The sequence below is a fragment of the Lissotriton helveticus genome, chromosome 12, assembly GCF_964261635.1.
Source record: "Lissotriton helveticus chromosome 12, aLisHel1.1, whole genome shotgun sequence".
Classification (NCBI taxonomy): Eukaryota; Metazoa; Chordata; class Amphibia; order Caudata; family Salamandridae; genus Lissotriton; species Lissotriton helveticus.
In genome coordinates this window covers 685,304,141-685,330,871 of record NC_136073.1, presented here as the reverse complement: position 1 = coordinate 685,330,871, position 26,731 = coordinate 685,304,141, and the positions used below count along the sequence as shown (strand labels likewise).

The following is a 26,731-nucleotide window of genomic DNA, read 5'->3' as shown; positions in this document are numbered from 1 at the left end:
CAACCGTATTCATGAAACAGCCTAGAGAGGGAGGTAGGCTTGCCTCTCATCGAGATACCTGTAGATCAAGAGGGTCCCTATGTACATAGTCAAGTATTAGGGAAAGACAGAAAGTTTTTGATTGATACAGGGGCAAGTAGGACTACTATCAGTCATGACGAGGTTCCAGGGGCTCCGCTCTCAGGCTCTAGAAATGTTTCCCTTGGATTTTCAGGAAAGCCTATTGTAAACGAGATATCAAAGCCAGTTACTCTAGAAGTTGGTCCATTGTCCCGAACTACTGATTTGTTACTTACGAAGTCATGTCCAGAAAATTTGTTAGGCATTAAAACACTGAAAGAATTAGGTGCAGTTATTTGCTGTTCCCCAGAAGGAATACGTTTGTTTTTAAGAGACTTTAAAGGTCACTATGTATTACGTGATTTTGATCCAAGATTGTCCAATGTTCCGCAGCATTTATGGGCGCAAGGTCCAACTGATGTAGGGTTTATGCAAATCACACCCCATCGTGTGACTCTCAAGCAAGGTATAGTCTTGCCACGAATCAGACAGTACAGATTGCCACCTGAGGCTGTAGCAGCCTTATCCAAAATTATTGACGAACTCATTGCTCAAGGAGTGGTTGTAGAAACTGACTCCAATGTATGTAATTCTCCTATCATTCCAGTCATGAAACGTACTGATCCAAATGCACCTCCAGTATATCGATTAGTGATTGACCTTCGAGAACTTAATAAATGTATCATACCCCAGTATCCAGTAGTCCCAGATATTTCATCCCTATTGACAGCCATTGATCCCGAAGCTACATTTTTCACTGTGATAGACCTCAAGAATGCATTTTTCAGTGTCCCCATTCATCCAGACAGCCAGTACCTTTTCGTTTTTTGTTTAAATGGAAGGAGCTATAAATTCACACGAGCTCCTCAAGGTTTCACAGAAAGTCCTAGTATTTACAGTCAAGCACTTAAAAGACAACTAGACAACATTCACATGCCAACAGACACTGCCCTGCTCCAGTATGTCGATGATCTACTGATCACAGCCCGTTCTGAACGTGATTGCGAGCGAGCGTCACTTACAGTCCTGTATTTCCTAGCCGAGATGGGGCACAAGGTGTCCCCTTCGAAGCTTCAGTTCTGTGTCCAGCAAGTGATCTACTTAGGCCACTTACTGTCCAAGTGGGGTAGGCAGTTGACACCAGACCGTATCCAGTTAATAGCGAGTCTTCCACAGCCCAAGACACAGAAGGAGGTACGTGCTTTTATCGGCCTTACTTCTTATTGCAGACAATGGATTCCTCAGTATGCATTTCTAGCCAAGCCACTGACACAGTTAACGACACAGGAGGCAGCCGTATCGACTGTCCTCCCTTGGACATCTGAACATACACTTAGTTTTAATGAATTAAAGAAAGCTTTATGCCAAGCACCTGTTCTAGCTACACCGAACTACAGTAAGCCTTTTACACTTTTTGTCACAGAACGTGATGGTACTGCATTATCTGTTCTCACACAAGATCAAGCAGGACAGTACAAGCCTTGTGCTTATTTTTCGAGCACATTAGATCCAGTAGCCCAGGCTCTGCCTGCGTGCCTCAAGTCAGTTGCAGCCACAGCTCTAGCAATCAGACAAAGTGATTCCATAGTATTAGGACACTCCCTGACAGTACAAGTTCCACATTCCGTGGAAGTTCTTTTAAACCGAACACAGACTCAGCACTTGACAATTGCACGTTTAACAGGTTATGAACTGACACTGTTCCAGCCACACATAGAAATCAGACGCTGCAACGTTCTAAATCCTGCTACACTGTTACCGTCAGTTACTTCAAATCCTGCCACACATGACTGCGTGGAAGTCATTAATACTATGACTAAGCCAAGACAAGACCTGACAGACATTGCATTACCTGATCCCGACCTGACACTTTATGTGGATGGTTCATGTATGAGAACCAGTACAGGAGAACTAGTAGCCGCGTATGCAGTGACTGCTGATACAGAAGTTATTGAGACACACCGTATTGACACCCTGTCTGCTCAAGCAGCAGAGCTAGTTGCTCTGACCCAAGCCTGCATACGTGCCAAGAACCTGAAAGTAAACATATACACAGATTCACGTTACGCATTCGGAGTTGTACACGACTTCGGAGTGCTCTGGCAGGAGAGAGGTTTCATGACTTCTCATGGAACCAAGATTCAGCATGGTCTCCTCATTCAAGCTCTGTTAGATGCAATACATTTACCGGCAGCTATCGCTATCATGAAGTGCAAGGCACATACGAAAGTTACTGATATCATTTCCCAAGGTAATGATCTAGCAGATCGAACAGCCAAGCTTACAGCTCAGACACCAGACAGTCCAGTTAACAAGACACAGACATCCACTCCAGAACAGACTACTTGTATGACAGTTAAGGACCCTACACAAGATGTCATAGACATACAGTTACATGCTACTCCCGAAGAAATCAAGAAATGGTCCGAACAAGGAGGGGTCCAGACAGATCAGGGATGGGTGACGAAGGGAAAAGCCACATGGTTTCTCCCCGACTCTATGGTTCAAGTCATTATTAATACCGCACATAGTCCAGCACATCTAGGAGAAAAAGCCATGTTAGACAGTATACAGAACCTTTGGTTCAACAAGCACTTACGAGCTGCAGCCAAGCAGAAAGTCCGTACCTGTATGATATGTTGCCAGTTCAATCCAGGTAAAAGTGTCCCGGTGGAACAAGGTGGATTCCAACCTCCTGACCACCCTTTTGAAGTCCTCCAGATGGATTATATTCAGATGGAGCGATGTCGAGGTTTCAAGTATGTTCTTGTAGTTGTATGCGCTTTGTCCAGGTGGACAGAAGCATATCCAGTTCCAGATTATACAGCAGCGACCACTGCCAAGCAGTTGGTTCGTGAATTTTTCCCCCGTTATGGACTCCCTAGGGTCGTGTATTCTGATAACGGCCAGCCATTCTCATCTGAGTTGATGAAACATGTTTCCCTTTTGTTAGGGTACCAGTGGAAGTTCCATTGTGTGCGCCATCCTGAAGCAGCCGGTCTCGTAGAGAGACATAATCAGACCCTGAAAATCCGTATTGCCAAGACATGTAAAGAGAAAGGTGTAGACTGGTTAGTTGCCCTGCCAGTTGCTTTATTCTTTATGCGCATGGTAGCACACTCCAGATCAGGTCTGTCCCCTTATGAGGTCGTATTCGGCCGCCCCCCAAATATGTGGGGTACACCTAGACCTCGCAGTATTACAGATGTTTCCAGTAATATGCTGACAGATTACCTAGCTTCCTTGATGTCTGCCCTACACTCTTGTCGTTCACAGGTTGCCGCCGCATTTCCAGACAATACTGAAGTGAAACCACATGAGGTCATTCCAGGCGACCTCGTGTTGGTCCGGAATTTTGATCGTTCAAGTCCGCTGGAGCCTCGGTGGAAGGAGCCGAGACTAGTCCTTCTGACCACCCGTACGGCCGTGAAGTTGGAAGGCCGCAAGGGATGGGTCCATCTGTCGCATGTCAAGAAATTTCATGGACTCCGTGATAAAACTTTTGCCAAGAACATTTCTAAAGACTGTTCCATTTCTAAGGACTGCCTAAAAATTGACTCTGAATTCAAGCCTCCCCTGTTAGAGAAAACTCCGCAACAGGAGTATAAGTTAAAGCTCCGGTCTAGTAAAATAAGTCAGCCAGTTTAATTGTCTAAGTCCCTCTCGGGTGAAACGGTTAGACAGGTTTCTGACATGTATGAGATAGACCCCCATAGTGAGAGAGTTAGTCGAAACTCTATCAGATGTATCGTTTTTCTAAGTTTTCTATTGTTTCTAAGTTTGATGGTTACCTGCACAAGTTATGCATTGCATTTATGTTTCCCAATTTCTCATGTAAATAAGTTTTCTAATGCTACAGTAGAGCACACATTTAGTGATCTGCCTCCTCACGAGTTATCTTATCGTCTTGCTATGCGCAATAACACATTTATTAGAATGTTGCATTATTCACACCAGACCAGCAATGCCACTAATTGTTGGGTGTGTGGTCGACTTCCCCCTTTCCAGACACCGAAGGGAGTTCTGCCACTCTTTCCTTATCCGTTTTCACATAATGGTTCGTGTGGAGCATGGTCCACGTTAACGTCATCTTCAAATGATATGTCCCTTCTGAATAGAACATGTTTCCCAGACAAGCAAGGTCTCCCCCATAGAACAGGGTTAGATCTAGAAAATGAAGTTTATGATTTAGGTAATTATTCTTCGAATTTTATGGTCCTGAATGTTCAGTCTGATACTACTCCAGACTTACCTGCTATTTCAGTACTACCAGTCAAAGGCGAATTATGTGTCCGAAAGAATGGTTCCGCACATGTAGGACATAGTGATTGTACTACTACTGTCGAGTATAGTGACAGTGGGAAATCTATTTTCAAAGCCTCACGTCATTCTTATTTTGTTTGTGGTCAGACCGCATATGTTCGTCTGCCCCTCGATTGGGATGGAACATGTTATATTGCCTTCCTACTGCCACCAGTTTTTCTAGCCCCATCTGATTATCACAGAAACACACATCTAGTACACGTCAGACATAGAAGGGAGATTGAGTCCCCAATTGTCGATCAAACTGAAACTACTCTAGAACAATATCAAGACTTCAATAAAGGTTTCTTCTTCTTTATAGGACCTGTCCAGAATAGTAAGTTAATACGTAGATTAACCAGAACCCTTGAAGCAGTAGTGAATGAGACTACTTCTGCTCTAGGTAATTTAACTGAAGAGCAATCTGCTATGAGATTTGTCGTGCTCCAAAATCGTCTCGTTCTTGACGTCATACTGGCCGATAGAGGAGGAGCATGTAGAGTCATCGGATCTAGTTGCTGTATTTTCATTCCTAATAACGCGCCGTCTGTTTATTCAGCTATAACCAGACTTCATAAAATTGCCCATCAGTTACACCAGAATCCAGGCACCTGGACATGGTCCGGTTGGCTATGGAGTATCATATCTGCCTGGGGATGGAAAGTATTGTCATTCCTAGGTATTGCAGTAATGATCATATTCAGTTGCTGCCTCTGTATACAATGTGGCCCTGCGATTTGCGGCATTTGTGCTACCTCTTGTATTCCTAGTCCTAAGTCCCGTTCCAAGACAATTCGAGACGAGCAAATGATGCTATATGAAATGATAGATGGTATCATGAATATTGATGTTTCCTGATGGAAACGTAGGGCACAAGGAGGGAATGTGGAAAAGTAAATTTTGCCATGTTATATGTGCCTACGTGTTCCCCACCTTATGTTATATGTGCAAGATTAATATGCATATGTATTCCCTATGATCGATTAAAGACGCAATTACAGTTGTGTCCATCTCTAGTATGCCAGTTTCCAGTCTTCGTGAAAGCAACGAATATTAGGCCTATGTAAACCTACGTTGCCACGTTTCACAGTGTGCACGTTAATTCATTGAAAAGTCCCCGTTTCTAGGCCTCAAAAGGGCCCGGACTCAGATTCAGCTCCTGTTTCCTGAACCCTCTCCGAGGAGCGATACAGCCCCCACCTGTATCCCTGACCCTTAGCTTACTTTCATGCCTCGCAGTGCCCGGCTCGGCCTGGCTCTGCCTCTCAGTCTGCCAAGAGTATGTTATGATTCTAGTTATCAGTCCAGCCCTCCTTCTCTGCATTCCTAAGCTACTGAATCGCATCAATAGTTTCCGTCATGGTCTAGCCTTTATGTCTCCATGTAAGAGAAATACTGTATTAATATTCATAGAATATTCCTCGCACACGCACTACATGTAGAATAATGCATGCACCAGTCTTAGTGTCTGTTAGCCTTTACCCTGATAACTTTTGGATTCTATCAACATGTTCTCTAAACACCAGATACTAGATAGGCTTTAGGTACATGTCGCTCTGACACTCCAGACTTTCGTCTCCTCTTCTAGCGCAGAAGTCATAGCCCCCCAGTTCTCCCTAGTAACACGTCATTGTCAGTTTGCGCGCACCACTAGGTTAGAGGTCCCAGCTGCTCAGGTAGCCCCCTCCATGTTTCCGCCCCATTTATGACATATTCTGTTACGTTTGCATCACATGTTTATGTATACGCCCTGTACACGCCTTCTTGTTACCTCATTCTGCCCTTATCTTTCGCGACTGCTACAAACTCCGCCTACTGCTACGCCTACTGTATTGACTGTAATGTATTTTGTTTAACTATAAATATTGTGCACTGTTATTAAAGTTTGCTAGCCATTCCCAGATCCTGCCCCGGCAGCTGCCGGGCCCTGCCATCCTATTCCCATGCAGGCTGTCCTGTTCCAGTCCTTTTATGCCTGATTAAAGCCTGTATACTCTAGCTACCTCGTATCTTGACTCTTATTTATTGAGCTACCCGTTTATTGATTATAGTCAAAAATAGATCAGGTAATTAATTATTTATTTACCACACCTGTTAGTAACTGGTTTTCGTTTCAGTTAACATTAGTCAATCTCGTCTGTCAACTTTCAGTGCGCGATTGGCATAGCCAATAGGTCTCCCCTTTAGGACCTTATAAGTATTTAGTTATGCAGCACAATATCCTTGGTGCAACAACATTAACTGTTGCATAGCTAAACACTTATAAGGTCCCAAAGGCGAGACCTATTGGCTATGCCAGTGCTTGTTAGGATTGGAGTGGGGCAGATTGTTTTGGATTGCAGTGGGGCAGATTGGAGTGGAGCTGGTTGTTTTGGATTGGAGTAGGGCAGATTGTTTGGATTGGAGTGGTGCAGATTGGATGAATTGCAGTGGGGCAGATTGTTTTGGATTGGAGTGGGGCAGATTGGAGTAGGGCAGCTTGGAAAGGGGCAGATTGGAGTGGAGCAGATTGTTTTCGATTGGAGTGGGGAAGATTGTAATGGGGCTGACTGTTTTGGACTGGAGTAGGGCAGATTGTTTGGATTGGAGTGGGGCAGATTAGAGTGGGGCATATTGTTTTGTGTTGGGCAGATTGGGGTGGGGCAGACTGATTTGAAGTGGGGTTGGGTGGGGTGGATTGCGGACGGAGTGGGGTGGATTGGGGTGAGGTGGATTGGAGTGGGGTAGATTGGATTAGGCTGGATTGGCGTGGATTGTGGTGGATTGGAGTGTGGTGAATTGGGATGGAGTGGGTGGATTGAGGTGAGGTGGATGGAATTGGAGTGGGGCGGATTGGAGTGGGGCGGATTGGAGTGGAGCAGACTGAAGTGGGGCGGACTGGAGTGGGGCAGACTGTTTTGGATTGGAGTGGGGTAAATTGTTTTGGATTGGAGTGGGGCAGATTGTTTTGGATTGGCGTGGGGAAGACTGGAGTGGGATGAACTGCAGTGGGGCAGAGGAGTGAAGTGGGGTAGATTGGAGTGAGCAGATTTTTTTGGATTGAAGTGGGGTGGACTAGAGTGGGGCAGACTGTTTTAAATTGGAGTGTACCGCTTTGTTCGCCATAAATTGGCAGGGTATGCTCAGACGTGAGTCCCTTGCTCACTTTGCCACTGGATTCAAGCAAGCCTGGCTGAAGACGGCTGAAATGCCAGAAACTGGTCCTAGGAAGCTTGTTTCCGGTCCAGGGAAGGCATGGCTTGGCAGTTCGGGCTGGACTGTTCCCATGAGGCACTGGGTCAGACTGATTTGCATATGGCCATGTCTGAACTGGGGTGGCAGAGTGGGCTAAAGAACGGTGATGGATTAAACCCAAATCTGTTGACTGGGTGTGAGTGTTTGATTGGTTCAGATGCTCCGTCCATCACCACCCCCTTTTGTACCGCTTTGTTCGCCATAAGTTGGCAGGGTATGCTCAGACGTGAGTCCCTTGCTCACTTTGCCACTGGATTCAAGCAAGCCTGGCTGAAGACGGCTGAAATGCCAGAAATCGGTCCTAGGAAGCTTGTTTCCGGTCCAGGGAAGGCATGACTTGGCAGTTCGGGCTGGACTGTTCCCATGAGGCACAGGGTCAGACTGATTTGCATATGGCCATGTCTGAACTGGGGTGGCAGAGTGGGCTAAAGAACGGTGATGGATTAAACCCAGATGTGTTGACTGGTGGTGAGTGTTTGATTGGTTCAGATGCTCCATCCATCAACACCCCCTTTTGTACCGCTTTGAATTGGAGTGGGGCAGATTTTTGGATTGGAGTGGGATGTATTGGATTGAGGGAGATTGTTTTGGAATAGAGTGGGGCAAGTTGGAGTGGGGCAGATTGGGATGGGGCGGATTAGAGTGTGCATATTGTTTTGGATTGGAGGGGGGCTGATTAGAGTGGGGCAAATTGTTTAGGATACGAGTGGGGCAGATTGTTTTGGATGGGAGTAAGGCTGATTGGAGTGGGCCAGGTTGTTTTGGATTGGAGTGGGGCAGATTGAAATGGAGCAGATTGTTTTGAATTAGCATAGGGAAGATTGGAGTGGGATGAATTGGAGTGGGGACGATTGTTTAGGAGTGGAGTGGGCAGATTGTTTTGGATTGGAGTGGGGCAGACTTTTGTGGATTGGAGTAGGGCAGCTTAGAACGGGGCAGATAGGAGTAGAGCAGATTAGAGTGGGTGTACCGGGATCAGAAGAAATTCGCAATAGACTACGTCGAGGTAAAGCAGGCTTTATTTTGAAATAGTTTCGCTTTTTGCTGTCAGCCAGTCTGAAACAAAAGTAAGGGAAATAACGGGACTTTTCTCCGGTCCTTCCGGTTTCTAGCGGTGTCTTCTTCATCCACCGGTTGGTCGTCCACCCTTATTCTCCAGGCTGGGCGTATGTGGAGGGACTCAGGAACCCCGAAAGAAAAGTATCAAAGGCAGGGGTCAGTATATTTGTGGTATGGCGTAAAGAAGGGAAGGGAGTGGGGGAGCAACTCAGTTCACCAAGTGACACACAGCAACCGGTGAGTAGTGAGGGTGATGGGTTGGGGTTTTTAGCACTATGTACAAAAAGGCGGTAAGCGGTAGATGTTTATACAGGTATGGCCTCTCCCGCGACCCAGCACTGCTAACCGCTCTCGTGTCAGCCACGCTCCTCCTGGAGCGTGGCTCAGCGAAGCGTGTTCCCGGTGGCCTCCTGCCTTTCCATCCACTCTCGTCCATCCTCCTCGCCTTCCGGGATAGATGTTCTTACCTGGCGTCTCCGCTCTCCAACTCGGTCTTAGTTCTTCCGCTATCCTCTTGCTCCTTCCAACCTCCGGTGTCCGCACACACGGTGTTCTGGCTGTCGTTCTCTCTTATTGGATCCCAGGCTACGATGTCTTTACTGGGGGCGGAGTCTCCATCCAGTGAGCTCCAGTTAAAGAGACCAGCGCCGGATTCCGTTAAGTCTGATTGGGATGCCTGCAACCACTTGTCCTGTCGAAGAGAAAGCAGAGGTGCAATAACATCACAGGCCTCCCACCAGTCTCCTGTCAGCCCCGTTGTTTCCTCGCTTATGCTCGCCTTGTGATAGTGGGGTAAATTGTTTTGGATAGGCGTGAGGCAGATTGTTTTGGATTGGAGTGGGGCACATTGTTTTGGATTGGACTGGGGCAAATTGTTTTAGATTGGAGTGGATCAGATTGGAGAGGAGCAGATTATTGGAGATTGGAGTGGATCAGATTGGAGAGTGGAAGATTGTAGTGGGGCTGATTGTTTTGGATTGGAGTGGATCGAAGAGTGAGGCAGACTGGAGTGGAATGTGTTAGGAAATTGGAGTGTGGTGGATTAGAGTTGATTGTATTGGGGTGAGTGGGTCGGATTGGAGTTGGGTGGATTTCATTGGATTGGTCTGGGATGGATTAGAAAGAGTGAGGCTGATTGGTGTAGGGAGAGGAAGGTTGGCTCAGAGTAGGGCGGATTGGAGTTGATTTGATTGGGGTGTAGTGCACGATTATGTGTTAAAGCATAATTTCAGAAATTACAGTAAGAATAAAAACAATGTCGCTTTGAAATAAAATAATCCTCATCTTTTAAGAACAGTGCCAATGAGCAAAAAAAAGAAAACGAGTGCAAAGTGAGAAAACAAGACTAGAAAAAATAAAAGAAACTTAACTATAGAAAAAAAATCTTTGCAATTTTGTTTGTCCTGCTGTGCATGTTTTTGCCAGTCCCATGCTATCTCAATCACGCCAGGAGCAGCGGACGGGCACTGATTACGTTAAATCAATCAGTGCTTGATCCCTGCTCCACAGAGAGGAACGGAAATTATGTTAGGCCTGAAGTGACGAATTACTAAACTATAGAGAAGAGTGCCATGCAAGCCACCAAATAGTAAGCAACGGGTGGGCTCCAAGCTATTTTATGTATACTACACAGTGCCTCGCAAGCAAGATGCGTGTGCTACTGCATACTCTGGCAGGCTCGATCCTAAAAAAGCACAGAGGACTGAATGAAAGGAATTGTTCAGGGGTGAAGATCCCTTTCGATTGGTCAAGGAAGATCAAGAAGTGATGTTGTTTATTCAAAAGACAATGGATAATTGCGTACAATGTTATAGTACATAAACAGCCTTCAGAGTACACTGAAATGAAATAGTATTGCACCATATATTGGGAATTAGCAGCTGGCTATTACTCTTGTACAAGAAACTTATTTACTGTGTGCACGTCCCAGGGAATCATTAGGAACCCGCAGGTTGTAAATATGGGAGCAATGACAGTTATTGTTAATAATATTGAGGCACAGAAGCTGAGCAGGGGAGGTAGCGCCCAGGGGAAATAAACGACCTTAGAATTAGAAAAGGTCATAAAAATGTTTCAACAGCTCTAGCTCCAATTAGGAAGAGGGACGCACGCACGAGAGTTCACATTAAACCTGGGAATAATAATTTATTTTTGTAGATGCGCAATATTTAATGCGACAACAAATCTTACTCTGGACAGAACTTGTAAAATAGAAAATGTGCAAGTGGGCTCCTAATCTCCTAGTACAAAGCAATTATTGAACGAATAACATAAGGCTTAAAATGAATAATTCATGGACGAACTTTAATTCCATTATTCTTTTTGGATTTACTTTAGCAAAGAAATATTAATATAAAATGAATATTATGTTTTTACCATCCTTGGAGCATTGGAGGTGAGGGCAACAGCACCGTTACACTACAGACTAGAAAAAACAGTCAGAGTCCAGCATACTCTGATCAATATTCCCTAAAATGTTTTACCATTTTAATACAATGTACGTTTTTGATATACAATGTACAAGTTTTGTACCACAGTTAAAAAAATCTGAAGTGGTTTTATTAATAACACAACATGTATGTTTTAGCCTCGTACTTTTTTGTACTATATATTCTCTGAAGGGCAATAGATTGTAGGGGGTATTTCCCCTCTGGTTTCCAGCACAGTGTTGTAGTACAAAGATGAGATCTGGACACTGCTAGGTACATGTAAGACTTCAAAGGCCCTACTGGCTGGGCACGCACTCGAAGGCGGCCATTTTAAAAAGCTGCTAGTTGTCCTTACGTGTTTTCACTTCCCCAGTCAAAACAGCCCTCATCGTGATCTTCTGTACAGCTTGTCAGCTCCATCTCAGGGCTTGGCCTGTCTGCAAGAACGCCTTCCTCTTCAACGTCCTACCTACCAGCGACGACTTGTTAACCAAAACCGAGCTCAACAATGGTTACCTGACGGTTTTAGTTTGCCTTCTGCCAACTACATTTTTGCACTTTCTACTAAGTGGGACCAAGTGGGGTGATCCCTAGCCCCCACTGGGTCTTCTTGTCCACCATGTTTGATGTCTTTGCACTCTAAAATTAAATATAACCAACATCGGCTTAACGACGTCTAGCACCAATGTTTATAGTCATCCTAAGGGTCAGCAGTGTTGTGCTACTCTGTGGGCATGTTTTTAATTTCCTAGAATCTAGGTACTGCAAGGTGCACATTCTGGTAACCCCACTGCCACAACACACAGGATTTTAAGCAACACACAGAAATATTCCCTAATTCATTCCCACAACTAAAAATTATGTCTACCCGGACTGTAACTGCAAATTATCTTCCAAGTGTGATAAGAGACTGGACTGCCCACACCTGCAGAGCAACAAGGAATGGTTACTGGACAGGCTGATATTGTGAATATTTGGTAATATGGGGGCTTTAAACACACAATACTTGCATCAGCTATGACCTACCAGCATCCACTCTGTCCATCTGGAAAACCGGGGCACCTATCCTCACCCTAGGTGCCATGGCTTGGAAGGGGGGTCCACCCTAGAAGTGGGGAGAGCATGTGCCATAGTTTTAGAAAATCTGTGCTGGCCAAACCAGTCCCAGCTCTGGTAACTCGCTGATGTTGTGATCACTACCTTATTGAACCAGCTATGTGTATTTACTATGTTGCTGAAACGTCCCTACGGAAATGCACCTCGATGTATTTTTTTCACAAAATCCGCAAGTATGGGAGGTTTTACACCATTTTATGTTTGGTGCTTAGAGTAAGAAGTTCCCATTAGAGCAGTTGCTCCTTTAATACAGTTTAAATATACATACAGTTTTTTAAAGAACACAAGTTTTACCATCTGTGTGCATATTTACAGGCAGTGGCTCAGTAATATGTACTGTTCACCGATGCGAAGGGAGAAGTTCTAATGCAACTGGTAAAGCAAATGAAAAAAGCGGAATAGTAATTATCACCGTTCTAAAATTAGTACATATGTATTTACATTGTGTTCAATGAACCAGATCTCAAATTATACACTAATGGATTCATAATTAACGATTGGGTACTTTCTGTAGCAAGGAAGCATGAAATCAGACATTAAACATTATTGACAGAAGATACAGTTATCCGACAGTAGGAACGTGTAGAAATTGAAACAAAATTATTCTGAATTTCAGAAAGTTCAAAAATGTTTGCACTGGGTTGGAGGGGGAAACAAAAAACTTCCAAGATACCTTAGGGGGACAGTAAACATGCACCAACGTATTTTGAAAGGTTTTGATACAGATCCACCTCTAAATATGGCACTACTTTAAATTTGGCCAAGAAGATTCTCTTTGGCCCTTAGATAAGGTTCAAACCAACTTGAGCACGAGAATCAGATTGGAAATGCATGAATCACAGCCTATCGTTTAAATGGAGATAATGTATATTCGGTAATGATCAATTTAGCCAGAGACTCTAAGGAAAACATTTCAATATGAATAAAAAAACGGCCACACAAATAAATATGCTGAAAAATGTCAACATCTAATCAAATTGATGGCAATGTTTGGGTAAAGTCTATGATAGTATTCCTCCTTCTGTAACCCTCGGTAATATGTAGATTAGCTGATCTCTTCCTGACAAAATCTGACCTATGGCTCCCCATTTTAACCAATATTTTAAGTTGCGTTGCAGTTATAGGTCTCCCTGAATGCTGGTCAACAACAATAATTGTCCCCATTTTTAAAAAAGGAGATAGGTTGCACCCTAAATGTTATCGTCCAATATCACTGATTGACACTACATGTAAGCTGATGGGCAGGGTTTTACTTGACCGCCTCGAAATATGGATAGCCTTGAGACCCTCACGGGTGAGTAGCGTGCTTACAATTCCATGATTGATTGATTGCAGAAAAGGGGAAATTTTCAGCTATCCAATATGGTTTTAGAAGGGGCCTAGGTACGGTGAAGCAGTGCCTCAATCTTCATCTGGTAATCAGTAAATATACTAGGGCACAAAAACACAAATCTATATCTGTGCTTCATGGACCTGACATCGGCCTTTGATTGTGTGATGAGAGGGAAACTATGCCAAAAGATGTTAGGTATGGGCATAGATGCTCCCCTGGTTCACTTTCTAGCGCAAATGCATCGGGACCTGTCGGGCAGAGTGAGATATGGGGCGGATGGAGAATTATCACCCCTGATTAAAATGAACAGTGGCGTTCGACAAGGGTGTATGTCAGCGCCTTTCCTGTTTGTACGTAAAAGATTTGGAGAGTTTCTTGTTTCAAGGGGCTAATGATGTGCCAAGGGTGGGGTAGAGAAACCTCCTCGCATTATTAAATGCAGATGATTGCGTATTAATCTCAAGAACAGGTGTGGATCTGCAAACCCTTGTCAACAGATTTAATGAATTTATGAGTGAGTTGGGTCTATAGAGCAACACCGCCAAGTCACAGGTCATGGTGGCGGGGAAAGTTAATTGTAAAATGAGACCCTGTTTCATTAATTATTAAAAATTATCCCAGGTTTCAAATTTTTGTTACCTAGGCATGCCATTTGACCAAAAAGGCTCCTGGGCCCATCTCTTAGAGGTCAAGAAAAGGAGCTTTGAAAGAACGCTTGAAGCCCTTGTTATCCTTATGTTTATTATGCTTTTACTATTCACTGTGTGATGGTGCGTGTTGCATCATCCATCATTCTTGGTTGCCAAGCATATTGGAATGTTGGTCTCCTGGAAGCTCCAGGTTGAGGCAGTTGTCTCCTGGTGGCTGATGACGTGAGTTGCTTTGTGGGGGTCCTTGGTGCGGACTTCAATCTTTGAGAATAAACCTATTCTTTCCACCCTCCCATCTGCGCGTACTTCGTTTATTGAGATACAAAATGAATTGGCGACGAGGATTGGATGAAGTCAGCACCTGAGAACCTACTTCTTTTTTCTTTTTTTTTTAAGTTTCAAAAACCTTTATTGAAGAAAAGGAGGTATTACATAGCACAGTATCCTCGGATAATTGTCATATTTCACACAATCAGCACTTTCTCATTGAAAACAGTGTCTTCCTACTCTTTAACATGCCCTACCCTGCTCCTCCCTCCCCCTTAGTCAACCCCAACTTGTGCCTCGCCCCCCTATTGTACCATGGCATTGCTTTATATAACAGAAATTAACCACAGTCAATATCTTGGAACTTGTTATATAGTTCTGCAGGCATAGCAGTGTTCTGGCCAGTCTATCAGAGAATCTGAGTCCGCTTTCTGCTTCTTTCTCCTTCACCAGATCAATACCATGCGCTTTTATTCGGGTCACGTTCGGTGGCCCAGTTTCCCTCGCCACATGCAAACATTCTCATACATTCCCCATTGTAACTCCCTCGTCCCCCCCCACCCCCAGGGTCCTCATCACTTTCGGTGGTTTACGCTAAAAGATAGGCCATCAGTGGCCCCCAGATATCTTTGGGCCGGGATTTCAGCGGTAACTGTTCTGCATAAGTGTGTAACTGGTCCTGCCATGTAGTTGGGTCATGGATCCAATCTTTAAACTTAGGTGATCTGCCTCTCCCCCATTTGCGAGCCACCTGTCGCCTTGCAATTATCACCCCATTGCTATGAATTTCTTGTGTACTGTCTCTATGGCCCCAGTCAGTCCCAGCAGGGTCGTAAGCGGGGACAGCGGTATCTGTACTCCTACCATCTGTGTTAGTCCTTCAAACACTTCCTTATATATATGCTACTTGTGGACATTGCCATGCCAGGTGCATGAAGTCCGCTCCTTCTCTGCCACAGCGTGTACATCTATCATCGTCCCTAAGCTGGAACCTATGCAGCTTGGCTGGGGTATGATAAAGCCTGTGTAGGAACTTATAATGTAGTAATCGCAACCTACTGTTGCTAGTGATAGTTTCTGTTTGAATACAGCATGCCTCCCATTGTTCTTCTGTTGGGGGGCTATCCCATTCTCTCCTGGCCCTCGCCTGCTTGGGTGGGGGGGCGCCTCTCACTTGTTTATAAATCAGAGAAATAACGTCTCTTTGGGCTTCAGTCTGCAAGAGCAGGTGCAAATATGTCAGGTTCTACCGGGAATTTCAGGGTTTTGGCGCTCACGCTCTGTATTAGTCGGGTATACAGAAATATCTCCATAAATGTGGGCTCCAGGTCCCCCAAAAATTGATCTGTAGTACGGAATTGTCCTCCTACATATAGGTATCCCCAGGTTCTATATTGCAGTTTATCTAGCAATCTAGCATTTTACGATAGAACCCCTCAGACGTCACTGGCAGTAGCGGGGAGCTCCCTAGTGGCATTCTAGGGGAGTACATCAGTGGCACCTGTCTCAGACGCGCCAACCGCCACTGTGCAGTCCACTGTAAACGGGCCTCGTTCCCTTTCTTTGGTCTGCGTAAATAGGTATCCCTCTGGAGGTGTCGGGCCATATACCCATCCTCAACTGCCATGTGGGGCATGAAAGTGGGGTTGTGGAACCAATAAACTGCGAAGTGTGCTTGTGCGCAATAGTAGTACTGCTCAAAATTAGGTACATAATACCCACCCTGATGATATGGTAACAATGTGGCTAGACTCAAGCGTGCTTGTTTTCCCCCCCATATGAGTCGTATGAGTTGTGTCTTCAGTGTGTTAAAAAAGAATCTGCCTGGGTAGTAAGGTATATTTATGAACAAACAAAGAAATTTCGTCAGTATCGTCATTTTGATTAGGGATATTCACCCTGCCATTGAGAGGGGTAACCTTATCCACTTGGATATGTTATCCGTCACCTTGTCTATGGCCCGTCCATAATTTGTGCGCATTAGTGTCTCTATCTCTGGTGACATATATTCCTAAGTATTTAAAGTCTTCTGTCTCCCATACCAGTGGATAGTCTAACTGATGCTGAGTTGTGGTGGCCGTCAGGGGGAAGACTGCGGATTCGGACCAGTTCACCTGCACCCCAGATATAGCTCCAAATTTAGTAATTTCACATAGCACCGGGTTAAGGTTGTCCTGCGGTTTATGCACATATAGTGTCATATCGTCCGTGTATAAGGAGATGAGCAGCTGCCTAGCCGGGTATACCGGCGCTCCGTGGTTATGGTGCTGTCTACGTTTTGCTGCCAGGGGCTTAATTGCTAGAGCAAATAGTACTGGGTAGAGCGGGCACCACTGTCTAGTGCCCCTAGATATGGCAAACGTGTCAGATCTAGTCCCATTTATTAACACCGTGGCCGCCTGTATAGCAGTTTTATCCAGTTTAAAAAGGTGTCTGGTACTGCAGCGTCCCCGGTAAATAGTCCCATTCTACTGAGTTGAACGCTTTGGTGGCGTCCAAAAAGACAGCCACCGCAGCGCTATTCGGGTCAATGTCTTGTAGGACCACGAGGAGTGTTCTATGGTTGTAGGACGTGGCTCGGTTCGGGACGAATCCCGTCTGATCAGGCAGTACCATTCTTTCTAACAGGAGATTAAGGCGAGTTGCCAGTACTTTCAATAGGATTTTAGTGTCTCAGTTTAGTAGCGATAGGGGGCGGTATGATTCACAGCAGGTCTGGGGCTTTCCGGGTTTCAATAGGGAAATTATTTGGGCTTCTTGCATTGTCATGGGCAGTTCCCCCTCCTCTAACACTTCATAAAACACTGCTTTCAAGTCAAGTCAAGTCAAATAGGCTTTATTTCGACATAAAAAATATCTTAAAAAGCATACATACATAGTAAATTCAACTTTTAAAACATTGCTAAAAAAGCATAAAAAACTGCTTTCAGAATCTGCGTGAGGGTCGTCACATATGTTTTATAAAATTCCACCGGTAATCCATCGGACCCCGGCGCCTTCCCCGACTGCATATGCATGATTGCCTCCCTGATCTCGTCCACTTCCAGCTCTAAGTTTAGGAATTAGCGCTGAGTGCCCCCAGCCACGCTAGCGCTGTGTCCTTAAAATAGGACTGCAAATCCAGAGGGGGCCTCTCTGCGAGGTATATAGTTTAGTGTAATATGCTACAAAGGTATGCAGCTGCCCTGCAAGGTTCCTGTGTATCTATCCTTGCCCATCTTGTACTTCAGCTATGTAGTTGGCAAACTTGGGAGGACGCACTGCATTAGCTAAAGCTTTCCCTGGGCGGACTCCCTCCCCATAAATCCGTGCCATGTAAGGTTTCCCTCAGAATCTACATTCCCTGTCTGCTGTTTCACCATACTCATTTTATCTTGCCGTTTGGCCCTCTTATCCCCCACATCACATCCCTCCACCACTTCTAATTCAAGCTCTTTTATCTCCCCCCTCTAGCTGGCGCAGCTCTCTGCGGAGGTCCTTAAGGATGCCTCCCCCTTTTGATATGCACCACCCTCTGGCCGTAACCTTAACTGCTTCCCATACTGTTGTTATGCTTGATACTGAATCTATATTCCTGCGAAAAAGTCGTGAATGTCCTGCTCTATTTCCGCTTTGATTACTGCATCCTGTAAGTGAAAGGGGTTAAGCCTCCAATTAGCATAAGGGGCCTGTTCTATCGGGGTCCGTAAAGTCGCCTTAACAGGGGAGTGGCAGGCAAGGTGGGTTACCTTCTCCAGCCAGTGCGCCATGCCTACTGTCACTATCAGGTAGTCTAACCCGGCCCAAGACATGTGTACTGCTGAGTAGTGTGTTCCTTCCTTCCATGTGAGGTGCTTGTACCGCCATGCGTCCAGTAGGTAATTAGATTCTATCATGTCCCGTAATGTTCGCTGCACACTGGTATAGTGCACGGCGGAGGCTTGGGAGCGATCACACTTCGGGTCCACAACTGGTATTGAAGTCCCCCTTCCATATGACATAGGTGGAGCCTCCTCTTGAGATGCTGCTCGTCGTGTGTGCCGGAGGTAATCCTCTGCCTGCTGGGGAGTAGTGAAGAAGTGCTGCTTCCCAAGATGGTTGATCCGTAATTTCGCAGGGTATAACATGGCATATGATATGTCCTGTGCTTGAAGCCACTTATTTACGTCTGAGAATTTGCGACGGGCCTCTTGTACCATGTGTGTGAAATCAGGGTAAAAGGCCAAGGAGGTATTCTCATACCTCACTTGTTTTTTCTCTCGGGCAAGTCGTAGCACTGTGTCCCTGTCTCAGTTATTCAGGAATCTTACTATTACTGGGCGCGGCTGTGCTCCTGGTGGCGGGCGAGGTGCCAATGACCTGTGGGCCCTCTCCACCGTCATGTGTGCTGAAAAGGAATCTTTGTTGAAGAGTTCATGTAGTAGATTTTCCATAAGGTCCTCCATTCGCCCTGTGTTAGTCGTTTCGGCCAGTCCCAAAATGCTAACATTATTTCTTCCGGAGCGAGCTTCCAACTCTTCATTCTTTTTTTTTTTTTCACAACAAAATTTTTATTATGCAATGGAAGGGAGGCCGAGCAATAGCTGTGGTTCCCCACAATCAGGAGAGTGCCACCAAACATTATAACACATTGTACGTTTGCCATTGTGATGTCAAGGAAAATGAGAATAAAACAAAATAGACCACCCTTCCCTACATCCCTACCCCACCCAACATCCCCAAACGCCCAACTACCCCACTACCCACCCCTTATCCCTCCCTAACCCATGCACGTGTCAAAGGAAATACAGTTTTCAATATTCGTGAGGTGTGACACAGTAACGAGGCCCCCTCGGAACCTTTGTCTACAACTCCTCCTCATTTGCTGCAGGGGCATCAAGCGGCAACCCCCTATACTCCGCCCATCTCTTCCAGATCTTAAAATGCTTACGGGGGCAGCCCCTCGCTTCAAAAACAGGCCGCTCCAGTCCCATATAATAGTCCAAGGCAGCCTTCCATGCACTCAGGGGGGGGCGCGGACTCCCTTCCACGCTCTGGCCAGGTCTCTCTTGGCCACCACCAGTCCCAGCAGCAATAAGTGGCGCTTATATACGTTCCCACCAACCCCTTCGAGTACGTGGAGTAAACCCAGACGGTGAGTGCGTGGGAGATCCCAACCCAAAACCTCAGACATGCAATCCCATACACCCCTCCAGAATCCAATCAGTCGAGGGCATGACCACACAGTATGTATCAGCGTACCCACAGCCGCTCCGCACCGCAGACAGTCCGAGGAGCTAATCAGTCCCGCTCTCCAGAGCCGCTCCCGGGTATAATAAGATCGATGGAGATATTTGAATTGGATCAGGCGAAGCCGCATCGCTACCGCAGTTCCGCGTGGGGACTCCAAGGCCTCCCTCCAGTCATCCTCATCCAGGGGACCAACGTCAACCTCCCAGGCCGCTTTCAGAGGGAGCAGGGTGGAAGAGCAGTGGGTCACCATCGACTGGTAGATGCGAGAGATCTTTTTAGTACCAAGGTCTCCCATGAACACCTTCGCCTCAATGGGGCTAAACTCCGGGAGTGAGTCTAGATCCGCTATGCTTGGTGTAAGTGCATGCCGGAATTGTAAGTAACGAAAGAACTGAGTTTGGGGCATACTGAACTCAGTGCTGAGCTCCTGAAAGGACTTAAGGGTAGTACCTGACATAACATGTCCCAACATTGATATACCTATGGCGTCCCAGCCATCAAACCCGGAGAGTGTCATCAGTTCGGGAAGGCGTCCATTGTGCCATAGCGGTGTCTCAGCTGTCAGTTTACCCCACCAACCCATTCGTCGTAAGGCCTGGCGCCACACCGCAAAGACCACCTTTGTAACGGACGGCAGCCCCCGCCGCAGTCGGGCCGAGTAGAGAATCGTGTGTAACGTATGATCCCCCATCAAGTAGTGCTCCAGGGCATACGTCGGATCCCCCCTGTCGCCATACCACCACTCATTGAGGACGAGCAGTTGCGAGGCCTGATAATAAGATAACAGATCGGGGGTGGCCAATCCACCACAATATGTGGAAAGGAAACAAGTCTTTAGTGCTACACGAGCCGCGCCACCAGCCCACAGAAAGTGTCTCAGGGCGGAATTAGCCTGCCGAAACCACCGGGGAGGAATAGGATGAGGGTAATTCTGTAATTGGTACAAAAGACGTGGGAGAGCTACCATCTTAAATATCGCTGACCTACCAAAGATGGTGAGGGGCATCCGGGACCAAGCCTTGACATCTTCTTGAACTTTATCCCACACGGGCACAATATTGCGCTCCCACGTGACTTGGGTGGATTCGGAAAGGAACACCCCTAAATATTTCAGACCGTCCGTAGCACCAACTCTTCATTCTTGACCGCAATTATTTTGAGTAGTTTATCCATTTGTTGTACATGCGTTTTATTAGCCGCTGCCCCGTCTTTTAGCTCTGACACCCTGTGTGTCGCCTCCTTGATTTGCTGGTCATGCTGGTCAAGCTTGGTTACCACTGCATTCAGTCTAGTGTTCATGGTATCCATCTTTGCGTCGATGGATGCAAGGCTCTGCTTCATACCTACCAGCAAAGCCTTCCAGTCATCTTCCTGCTGCTCTGCCGAGTTTGATTCTGCCGGGTCGGTTGAATTTGAACGGGACGCCTTGTGTGGGTCAAACGACAGCTTGGCCTGTTTAGCATCCGTTCTGCCCATGGTGACGAGTCGGTGTACTGTTTATGCTCTCCGTGAGGATGAATGTCCCCTTCACCCACGGCTGTTTCCTTCTCTGTACACCTCGCCTTGATCTCCTTCCCTTGGTGTGGACTATGCTCAGGTCACTGTTCACGTGGTGTTTGTTTGCGGCTCTGGTTAATTAATCCACTGTCATAAAATGGCTGCCTGATAGCGAGGGTCTCACTGTTTGCACCCGGCTGCTAATTATGTCAGCCTTTTCCACTTTTCACTCGGGCATGCTTTCGGGGATGCCAAAGCTGAGCTCTGCTCCTTGCTGCGAGGCTTCATGCCTGCTGGGGCCCAACTCCATTTGAGGATTCACTGCGCGTATGCCCAAGATGGCGGCCTCGCCACTCTGCTTCAATGTCAACTCGGGGCTGTTAATGGCTCCCTCCCAGGTTAGTGTGCTACATGCTGTTCCTCTGTAAGCTGGTATTGAGTGCGCCCATGTCTGCGTGTCCTCTGCCGCTTATTTCTCCCGCTGGCGCTTTCCCTTCCCGCTGAGGCCACTAGTGTACCCGATCCTGTGTCTCAATCCTCGCTCTCTGACTCCGTTTCCACTCTTACTGCGGGCGGTATGCCGCGTCGGTGTTCCGTTGGCCTCAGGGTCTTGTCAGCATTACTCCCGTCGATTCTGGTGTTCTGCTACCACGCCAGCAGCGCCTCGGATCTCCGGCCCACAGCTTCCCTTGTGTTCGATGGGCCTAGTCCGCCCCGGCCGTTCCTAATTCCCTCAGCCGACTCAGTGCTCCAGTTAACCTCTGCTGTCTGCCGCTCTGAGGTGTTCCGACCTGGTGTTGCTAAATGGCTCAGCGCTGCTGCATGATCTTGGTGTCGCAGCAATCAGCAAGCACTCCACTCTCTGGTGGGATGCATATGCGGCTGTATATTCGATGCAGGATGGGGTAGAAGTGTATGTGGCCGGTCCGGCGAGAGCCTCACTGGTGTGCGGCCATGTTGGTCACGCGCCACCTAGCGCCCCCCTGAGAACCTACTTCTACGCATTCAAGCTCTATGGTCACCTATTTCTTATCTAAAAGACTCTTCAGGACCCTCCCTAAAAAATTCAGCTATCTCCCTGCGGATACTAATTCTCTGATCTGAGCCTGCTCTTACTACATTTGGTCAGCGTGAATTCTTGGAAGTTCCCTAGGCACTTCAAGATTTGTGAACTTTTCTAATATTCATCCGGTGCCACTCCAATTCAAGTACTGATGAGATGTTTCATGAAGATAAGGAAGTTGTTGTTGGTTTGGTTGACGGTTTTTTGTGCTGTCCAGAGATGTTATTTCTTGTCAAGATTGGGAACATATGTCTGTTTCTGATCGCCGCCACCGATGACATCAAGTCCCTGCTGGACAACGGAGAAACGGCGGCCCTCATCCTCCTGGACCGGTCAGCCACCTTCGACACGGTCTGCCACCACACACCACGAACACGCCTCCACAACGTCGGGATCCAAGAGAAGGCCCTGGACTGGTCCACCTCCTTCCTCTCCGGCAGAACACAGAGCGTCCGCCTTCCCCCCTTCCGCTCCAAAGCCACCGAGATCATCTGCGGCGTACCCCAGGGCTGATCCCTCAGCCCAACTCTGTTTAACATCTACATGGTACCGCTCGCCCACGTCACCCGTCGGCAAGACCTCAACATCATCTCCTACGCCGATGACACCCAGCTGATCCTCTCCCTCACCAAGGACCCCCACATCGCCAAAAACAACCTTCACAAAGGAATGAAGGCCATCACTGAATGGATGAGGAACAGCCGACTGAAGCTGAACCCAGACAAGACGGAGGTCCTCATCCTCGGATCCACCCCTTCGGCCTAGGATGACTCCTGGTGGCCGACCGCACTGGGAACCGCTCCAACACCCACCGACCACGCACGCAACCTAGGGGTCATCCTCAACTCCACCTTCTCCATGACTAAACAGGTCAACGCCGTCTCCTCCTCCTGCTTCAACACCCTCCGCAAGCTCCACAGGATCTACAAGTGGATCCCCACTGAAACGAGAAGAACGGTCACCCTGGCCCTCGTCAGCAGCAGGTTGGACTACGGAAACGCCCTCTACGCAGGAGCCTCGGCCAAACTCCTGAGACGGCTCCAACGCATCCAGAACGCCTCTGCACGCCTGATCCTCGACATCCCTCACCGCAGCCACATCACACCCCACCTGAGAGACCTGCACTGGCTCCCGGTCAACAAGAGGATAACCTTCAAGCTCCTCACCCACGCACACAAGGCACTCCACAACACCAGACCAATGTACCTCAACAGACGACTCAGATTCTACACCCCCACCCGCCAGCTCTGCTCCGCCGACCTCGCCCTTGCAACAGTCCCCCGCTTCCGAAGAGCGACCTCCGGTGGCAGATCCTTCTCCCACCTCGCCGCCAAGACCTGGAACACCCTCCCCATCCACCTGCGGCAGACCCAAGATCTGCTGACCTTCAGAAAACTCCATAAGACCTGGCTTTTCGAGCAGTAGCAGCATTCCCCACCCCAGCACCTTGAGACCCTCACAGGTGGGTAGTGCGCTTTACAAATGATATGATTGATTGATTGATTGATCAGTGTCAGATTATGCTCAAGAAGTTTATCAGTCGTGGGTGGCCTAGAGAAGGTTAAGTTGGGGAGGAGTTCAAGTCATATTTCAAAGCCAAGGATGAGTTGAGTGTGGAAGGGGTTTTCTCATGAGAGGATCGTTAATTCCTGCTGCTGGGTTGAGTAGCAAGCTGATCTTTTTGGCACACAAGGGGAATGTGAGAATGACTGGAACCAAGAAGAAATTACGGTTATACTACTGGTGGCCTGGGATGGAAATTTCGGTGGCGACCATGTTGAGCAGTTGTAGAGAGTGTGGTAATGCGAAGTCCCTTCACACCTATAAATCTCCTTTGTGTCCTGTCACTTTTCCTCAGAGGCCTTGGGAAAAACTTGGGTTAGATTTTGTTGGTCCTATTGGTGGTTTGAATGGTGGTTACAAGAACATTTTGAATGTGGTTGACTACTTTTCTAAATGGGTGTTCTTTCAAAGTTCATGAGGGAGCCCAACACTGATAATGTCATTGATTTCTTAAGACAGTTATTTAGTTCGGAAGGAGTTCATGCATTTTTGATTTCAGATAATGGGGTTCAATTTTTTTGAATAACACGAAGAGATTCCTGATGAATTTTGGAGTTAAGTACCTCACCACTGCTCTCTATAGTCCCCGAGGAAATTGTTTGGTGAAGAGGGTGAACCGTATTTTGAAATACACTATACAATTGGCTGTTTCTTCCGGTTTTACAAGTGCAGGATGCTGTGAGTGAGAGAGTATGATCTTATAATAACACCCCTCATTCCACCACTGGAGTAACCCCGTTTGCCTTATTATGGGGATGGCATTCTTTTAATGAACTGTCTCCAGGGTGGGTGGTTTCTAATTTGTGTGTTGATGATCAAATCCCTAAAAGTGATCAAGTGAGACGACATGTGGAATTGAGTCAAGCCAAATCTAAAGTTAGGTATGATGATGCCAAGCGGGTTAAGGAAGAAGAGTTTGTTGTGGGTGAATGTGTCCACATTAGGAGACCGTTCAAGAAGGGTGGTACTTAATTTTATTCGGAGACCAAGATTGTTCAAGTTGATAAGCATGCAGTGAAAGTTGTTGGTGAAAAGTGGTGGAGCAAAAGGAGAGTTGCTTAAATCAAGGGTGATTAAGTTAAAGTGTCTGAGTCCTGTCAGGGCGTGAGTTCAAAGGAATCAGGGAGAGGCCAGGGAGAATAGTTTCTTTGATATGGGAGTGTCTGCTGCAGAGTCTGTGTCAGAGCAGGTAGATATGCAGGAGAATTGTGTGGGTTCTGGTTTGCTTGAGGAGCCTTCTGGTGCAGAAGTTATCACTGATGTTTCACAAGCTGATCTGCCGGTGCCCACGCAAGGTAGATTGAGATTCAAACCTAAATATCTCGAAGACTATATAATGTGAACTATTTTTGACTTGTACTTAAATGTCTTGTAGGCAATATTATATGAACACTTTTGTTTTTTCTTTTGTTTTTAGTCATATTTGTTGGGTTATGTTTTTGTTTGAAGGGGGAAGATGTGTTATATCTTTATGTTTATTATGCTTTTACTGTTCACTGTGTAATGGTGCGTGTTGCATCATCCATCATTCTTGGTTGCCAAGCATAATGGAATGTTTATTTATTTATTTATTTATTTGAGCAATTTTTAGAGCGCGCAAATACCTCAAGGGTGTCTCGGCGCTATAGTTGCAGAACTTCCAATGGATCGGGGAGTATTCAGGCTGGGAACAACCACGTTTTTAGTTTTTTCCTGAAGTTGAGGAGTGTCGGCGCGGTTTTAATGTGGAAGGGGAGCGTGTTCCACAACTTGGCTGTTGCGACAGAGAAACGTTTGTCTCCCCAATTAGCTCTTCGTGTTCGAGGAACTCTTAGTAGGTGGGCTGTGGATGAGCGTAAGGTTCTGAGGTGTTCGAGCGGCTGAAAGGCTTGTCTTAAGAATAGAGGGCCTTGGTTGTGGATAGCTTTGTATGCTATGCATAGAGCCTTGAATTTAATCCTACTCCTCACAGGTAGCCAGTGCAATTGTTTGATGTAGGGGGAGATAGATGCAAACTTGTCAGTTGGTCAGTTGTCTCCTGGTGGCTGATGATGGGAGTTGCTTTGTGAGGGTCCTTGGTGCTGACTTCAATCATTGAGAATACACCTATTCTGTCTACCCTCTCCTCTATGTGGACTTTGTTTATTGAGATACAACACCCCAATTCAGGTTCTCTAGGAAACTTGGCTGAAGACCGATCACGACCATCATTAACATCTATAACGCCCGATGCTGTGCTGTGATTTTGCACGGGGCTGGGGATTCTGTAATTCATCTATCTTACATACTACAGAAAATGTATTTCTTAGAAGATTAATGTCTGCCCCCCCGCCAGCCTGCCCTCTATCATATGCCATAGGGAACTAGAGTTAACCTCCCCTGGCGGCTTTCGAATACAAAGTGCCCCAATCATGCTATGGCGGTCGATCTGGGTAAGAACCGGCCCTCAACTGAGAAATAATTCAAGATTGTTTAAACTGTGATCATGCACACAAAATATCGTGGCTCAGCTATGTGAAGACCTAGCTGGCTCGCATGTGGAGGCAGGATTGTTTTACAAACCCTTATCTTATTACCTCTATCATGAAACTCCAACTAAAAAGATTTTTTAAATATTTTACGTGAGCGCAGAGAACATGTGAGGCACAGCAAAAAGCAGGTAATCGACTACTTACCCCTGGTTACCACTGAAGGAATTGAGCCAAATCTTCTGTACCCTTTCAGTCAGTAAACATTTTTTTACCTCACTAGATTCAGAATCGCTCATTTAATGGTGTCCTATCCTAGCCATACATACCATGATGCCCATCTGGATCCCTGCCTTTGTGACTGTAATTCAAGCCAGAACATGCTGCACATCCTCTTTTTCTGCGAGTTATATAATAAACCGCGCAGGGAATTCAATTTACCACTCTTGAGGGGTTTGAACATCAGAAAATGTAGGCCAGCTTTGTTCTATCTCCGTCTA

At 46.5% G+C, this 26,731-nt stretch overlaps 1 protein-coding gene and 1 long non-coding RNA gene across 5 annotated transcripts in view; one reads left to right on the top strand and one right to left on the bottom strand.

Annotated features, from left to right (window-relative positions):
• The window catches only part of LOC144799953 (uncharacterized), a 924,253-nt gene that overhangs the window by 325,435 nt on the left and 572,087 nt on the right, over window positions 1-26,731 (top strand). Inside the window, exon 1 of one of the 3 annotated variants that reach the window (XR_013603904.1) lies at window positions 24,979-25,079. The exons of the other annotated variants lie outside the window; for them this stretch is intronic. This is a non-coding gene — a long non-coding RNA (uncharacterized LOC144799953). Of the gene's footprint in view, window positions 1-24,978; window positions 25,080-26,731 lie in introns of those variants that run through there. 3 annotated transcript variants of the gene reach the window in all.
• The window catches only part of FCSK (fucose kinase), a 1,128,763-nt gene that overhangs the window by 601,986 nt on the left and 500,046 nt on the right, over window positions 1-26,731 (bottom strand). The window lies entirely within an intron of this gene.